The sequence below is a fragment of the Acanthochromis polyacanthus genome, chromosome 2 (assembly GCF_021347895.1).
Source record: "Acanthochromis polyacanthus isolate Apoly-LR-REF ecotype Palm Island chromosome 2, KAUST_Apoly_ChrSc, whole genome shotgun sequence".
NCBI classification, from domain to species: domain Eukaryota; kingdom Metazoa; phylum Chordata; class Actinopteri; family Pomacentridae; genus Acanthochromis; species Acanthochromis polyacanthus.
Window position 1 is genome coordinate 30,642,565 of NC_067114.1, and position 6,553 is coordinate 30,649,117.

Below are 6,553 nucleotides of genomic sequence, written 5' to 3' on the forward strand. Positions count from 1 at the left end.
TTTGTGAAACCAGAAAACCAGATTTAAACGTAAAGACGGGCCCCTGCATGAGGAAAAATGCTCCTTTTTCTGCCACCCTCTGGCTTTTTGTTTACAGTGTCTTGCTTTTGTAAATGTTCTTGGTGTTTCCTGCCAGCAACATTCAATGTCGCTTTATTTTTCAGTCAAAAACTGATAAAACAGTGTTACGTGTCCTGCTTTTGTGGCTTTCTTTGCTGTTTCCTGCTCCTGTGTTGTCCCAACAGAATGATCTCAGTATGACCGTCCAGTCCTCTGACAGCGTGTTACATGACAGGCTTTCTGTTTGTCTGTGTGGTTTTCTGTTTTCTGGATTTTACACGTCAGAAGTTGTTTTTTCATCTGAACAAGCCCTCTCATGCTTTCATTCAGTCAGTTATCAGAGAAACCAATATTTCCAGCAGCATTTAGCACATCTGTTTCTTTCTGAGTCTTTTTTTATATAATTTTTGATCTGAATGAGAACATTATGGGATTGTGTCAAACTCTGTCCCACCAGAATCCTCCTGGTTGTGTAACTCCTCTTGGCAGAGCTCCGCCGCCCTCACAGTAAATGACCTGAGAACAAGCCTCTCTGCTAGTAAATATTTAAATCACATATAGAACTATATTCTGTCACATGTATGGCCTTGTCCATATTAAACATGGCCAAAGTTTCAAATAAAGAGGCATGTACGTGGACAGGCATCACCCTGCTCTGACTAGGAGGTTTCTGAGGGTTTGTTCTAATTTCTTTTTACGGTCATCCGCTGCAGGCTCGGCTCTGCAGCTCTGGGCGTTCCTCTGGAAGCTGAAAGATCTCCACATTCATTTAGCCGGCGCCAAACCCACAGGAAGTGTGTTTGCATTCACACAGAAATGAACGGTATGTTAAAGTAAATTCTGATCTTCCTACCAGGCACAGGCACATTTAGATTTCAGAAATATATTGTTATACATCAGTAACTTTTGGTAAACATGTTTAAGTTCTTCTCTGCATAATTAATGAGGCTCAGAACCAGCAGCAGCCACCAGCCTCAGATTAAAACAGAACTCTGGCAGCAGTTTAACCTTCTGAAACACAAAACCTACCGAACGGTTTAAAAAGGAGTGCTAACTTTAGAGAAATATTCCAGATATCACCACTTATCAGAGACAGAAAACCACATTTCAGTTCTGACAAAAACAAAACAAAGTACTCTGAGGTTTAGATTGTGATGTCTCATTAAAATGACCTGCCTCATTTTTCAAAGCCATCCAGAATAAACATTTTGTTCTAGACGGGTTCTTAATAAATAAATAAATTCCTTCCTGACTCAGCTGCAATCAACAGTCACATAGCCCCCCCCACCCCCACCCCCCAAAAAAACAAGCACAAAAAGAAACAAACAAAAACAAAGAGAGAGTCTGGATGAACTACAGGCGGTGTAAGCAGTAAATCTCTGTAGTAGGTCGTTTGGCAGCACCTCAGGTTCACTGTTAAATGTTTTTGCACAACCTTTAATCAAATAAATTCACCTTTCATGTCTTGTTTTGTCTTATGACATGAAAACCTTGTTATGTTGCACAAACTACACTTCCTGAGTTCTGCTTCCATGAGGTGCAGGACTTCATACTGAGATGAAACATGTGACAGGACAGCAGAACACTAAAGCAGCCTTTGGATTTGGGTTTTCACTGTACAGAACGTTCCTGACGCTGAATGAAGAAATGACTATTTTAACTGAGGAATAAACTGCCTCTTTATGCTCTTAGAATGTCACTTTGACTGAGCTCTGCTGCTGTTGCTGTTTCAGGAAAACCTTCAGCATGTCGATGGTCGGTGTCTGTTTTTGAACATGACACGACTTTTATGGGTTCAGGAGATCCCAGTGAACAGCTTTCAGTCTGATGATTCCAGATGTGATATTGCAGTAAAACAATGATGATCTACATGAGGACACCACCTTGGTAATGACTGCTGGTGTCGCCTCTTTATGAGCTGTACTCATATTTCACATGATCTGCAAAAAAATAAATCAAAAAGGAATCATAAGCTTTTAAAGTCTAGGCTGTGACTTTACTACAAGGAACAAATCCCAAAGTTTAGTCAGTAACGGCTGCAATAAACAACCTGAGATAAGAGACTGATCTGCAGTAAGTCAGTCTGCAAAAAATGCTCATTTTTACTTGAAACTGTGAATTCCAACATAAAGAGCAGCTTTTTAATGAGTAGAAGATGTTTCTAGAAATGTTCTGTAAATTCTTAACCCTACCAGGTTTGATGTAATACGTGCTGCATCGTTTCATCTGAAGCTTATTTTAAGAACACAGTCACGGGTTTGATTCTGCAGGAAAGTAGTGATGGCTCAGACGACCACACTTCAGTGTTTTTTTGCTTATTTAGCACCCAATGTTCCAAAACAGCGGTGAAAAAGGCGATGAGAAAAAAAATAAATCACTGCAGCAAAAGGTACACAAATAAAGTATTTACCTTTGGAAACAAAAACCTCACAATTTTTGCAGCTAGTCACCCACAATGTGACTAGCTTGTCCAAGAAGACACCCCACAATGCACCACAGCTCCCTTTTATAGCCCCAGCCCCTCCCCTGGGCAACAGAGTCTGAGACTGTCAGGGTGGAGAGGGTTAAGTCAATAAATGCAGGGATTTGCAGAGAATGACAGATAATTGTGGCTTGGAGCAGACCCAGAGCCGACACAGAACTCTTCTGGTCGCTATGGACGATGCCAGAGACACAAACTTTACTCTGAAATGGAAGTTTCTAAGAACTATCAATGACATATACAACAGTTTACACAGCAGACCATTCAAATGAAGTTGTTTTCCAAGTTTATACAACTCATTACGCAGTTACAAAATCTAAACCATCCATTCTAAGAAGAGGGTTTACAAAACATCTCAGCTTTATTGACCTTTTTTAACATTTGATGGTGTTAGGAGAATATATAGTTTGTTGGATGCATCTAAAACTTTTACAGCAGCAGCTTCATTCATAGCATAAAATGAAAGTGAAACGTTATATTTCTCAGTGAGGCCTGGTCTCTACACATCTGCTATCACTTAAGGTTTAAAAATGAGTGTTTAGATTGATCCTGCGGTGGACGTACATTCCACACTAACAGCTTCAGACAGTTAACTCTGAGGAATTCAACCACTCACTGCATGCTTTAGTTTAGCTCAGGCTGTTGGACTTCCCTCCAAAATACTTCAAGTCCCAACAGTCTCATTGTTTCTGCAACAGTCTCATTGTTTCTGCAACAGTCTCATTGGACGCTGAGGCTACCAGGTGGGGTTTTGTGCACATCTGTGGACTAAATGGTTTCTCAAAGCTCCTGGGATTTCTGATGGATATCACACGTTACATAAGATCTCAGGGCTGGGGGTTTCTGTCTGCTTTGACCTCGCTGAATTCTTCACATTTAGGAAGTGTGCAGCCTGTAATCCAGGGTTAATGTCTGGAAGTTTGGATCTGACAGACTTCAGCCTCAATATTAGATTGTTAATCAACACTCTGACAGCTGGATTAAGTTAAAGCTGATGCTAACACGATATTTCTGCTCAGAAACATTCTGCAAGAAATCAGTTCAGAGCAATAAGATCAATATTTTACTATAACAAATTGAGAGTTATAGCTACAAAGGCTACTGAAGAGCAAAACACATTCAAATCTGCAACAGACAAGATCACCACTAAGTGATCCGGGTCTAAACAGCGTTTGGTGAGTTGTGTTTTTCCATCACCTCTAACCTTTAAATGCTCAGTTACTCCAGAAAGAACACAGACCGCTTCACTTTCTGCTCCACCTGAATGGAAAATATTTTATTTTATCATCAAGCTACACTCAATAACTCATAAAGACAAAATGAAAGCATGTTTTTTCTTAAAAATCAAACCTTGGAGAGTGTAATTTTCAGTAATTTGTTCAGGTAAAAGCTCTGCAGACAGCAGTGACATCCTCCACTTCAAATGTTATTAAATGTCTGTGAACCCTGTAGATCATCCCCAAACATCCCAGAGTGTCCTGACCTCCTTTAACCTCTGCTGTGCTCTGAAGGCTCATTATAATCCATTCTGATCACTGGTAAACAGAAAGTCAACCCGATAGTGTCTGTGACCTCTCACAGCTTTTTGAATAAGTGCTTCTAAATCTTTGCTGGAAAGAATCAAAATAAAGTCTGTGGAACATTTGGTCACAGGATGTATTTTAACCCAAACCCTAATCCTTTTCTAAAGCTAACCAAATGAATTTGGTACCTAAACCCGACTAACTACCAACTGGAACACAACAAACACCAAGTAAAAACAGTCAGTGAGCAAAATCAGATCAAGACTTCATGAAAACGATGAAACTATATCTATGATCTGAGATGGGAGTTGAATTTAAAGTCTGCTAACTTACACCACCAACAGCTCCAACCTCAAAATGTGGACTTCTGCTCCTTGTTTTAAGTGCTGTGTGAAGTGTGGGGATAATAGAGCTCCATTTCTTGGGGCTTAAAAGCTCTTCTTAGCCTACTAGAAGGTGGAGGAAGTCCGTACTGGTCTACATGTATGAGAACAATCCACACTGATGATGGTTATTTAATGAACATCCAGATTCCATCACTGGACCTCTGCAGCAGCTTTTCTTCATGGACTTCTCTGTGTTCTGCCTCATCCTCCCTTTTCTGACCAGTTTATCTGTCCGCACTTCTGAGAAACCCCCCGTAGCATGATGCTGCCGCCACCATGCTTGGCTGTAGATGTGGTAACAGCAGGACAGAGTGCTGGTGGTGGTTCTCTACAGAGCATTTCTGAGGCTCTGTTACAGTGACTGTTGGCTTCCTGAACAATTAGCTCATTTACTGGGTTTGGTTGGACGGTCATCTAGAGGAAGAACGCTGGTCCTTTAAGGTCACGGAGCTCCTGAGGCTTTAGAACTGGTTTCATCTCTGATCTGCATCTCACTACAGGTTTGACAACTAACGGATCTTTATGCTTTAAGGCTTCTTGGTTTTTGCCTGAGCATGCTAACTGATCGTTGTATTCTCATGTTTTTAAGCTACTGTTGGTCCAATCAGTCTGGTTTGTGACAGGAGGTGGACTCCAGCCAAGCATGAGAAGAAAACAGGCTGCACAATGACAGTCTGGAGACACAGCACAGACTCTCAGTACTTTTGAAAACGGCCTTTTGTTTTTAATAGATGAGCAAAAAACTGCAGATTTGTCGTCATGGGTTATTAAATAAAGATTGATGGGAAAAAAAGTCAGTTTTACTTGAATGCTCACTAAATAAAATAAATCTAAACCAGTAAATCTATTACTGATATATTTAAACAGAATTTAATATATTTTATCTCTGTGGCCAGTTTTAGCAGAGGTTGGTTAGGTGGACTTTATCTGCCGTTTATTTACAGCCCAAATGTTAACTGGCATACTGTACGGGAAAGGCTTTGACTGAGAAACTATTGAGCTCAGATTTTAAGCATTCTCAGGTCAAAGTGACAAATGTAAGATTTACTATTAACTGGCAAATGTTCAGTTATGTGAGGAGTTCTCAAGAGCAGCATGAAAGTGATTCTGGTATCAGTATCAGTCAGGTCTGGTAACTCCACACTAGAGCTGGGCGGTTTGACTGCTATTTTCCTTCAGTACTGTTAGAGTTGAATTTGTAAATACATTTATCATAATCGAGCCTTAGAGCATTAACTGTGTGTGCATAGTGTTTTACATGACTATTTTTATAGAATACCACTCACTCACTCCTATCTGCACACATCTCTCCCTCTCTCTCTCTCCCTTGTCTCCACATCCCAGTATATTTCCACTCTTTCAGCTTAGCACACCCCCTTGTGTAACTCGAGCTATTTCTTATCTTATGCTATGTTTTCATTCCTGCTTGTGTATAAAATAAACTTCGTATGGGAGCAGTCTTTGTAGCTCGCACTAATGTGTCTTGTTACACTGTGCTGTGTTACCCTTGCAAGTAAAGTTACAGTCTCCGTGTCTTTCTGGTTCGGTGAACATCTTCTTATGTTATGTGGGAGCTCTCAGCGGAGCTTCTCTCCGACATATAACTTGGTCCTTCGAGCCGGATCCGAGGATTCCTTCCCGACGTCGAGGAGAGCCGACACCGAAGTCTGTCGACAGCGATCGTCGCCAAGCAGCGAGATCTGAAAATCCTGGGACGTGAATTCGTGGCCAGGTCGGTGAAAGGAAAAGCAGTCCCTCGGCGCTGGGTGTGAATCCAAGGATCCGATCCAGGAAGTGACACCGATCAGAACCACGGGTGAGAAAGAGATTCCGCTAGCATGATAAAAGAGATTCCGCCTGCAAGGTGTACACAGGTGTGAGTGTGAAGAGATTCCGCCGTAATGGCTTGATAAAATAGATTCCGCCGACATGACGACAGAGATTCCGTCGGCAAGGTGTACACAGTGTGAATGTGAAGAGTGACTGAGAACTTCAAGCATATTATAAGGTCTAGAATACCTTGCTGAATTTCTGATTTATTATTTTCCTTGTTGTTGACGACGTACTGGTGACAAGGGGATTAAGGGCGAGCTAGACTCATA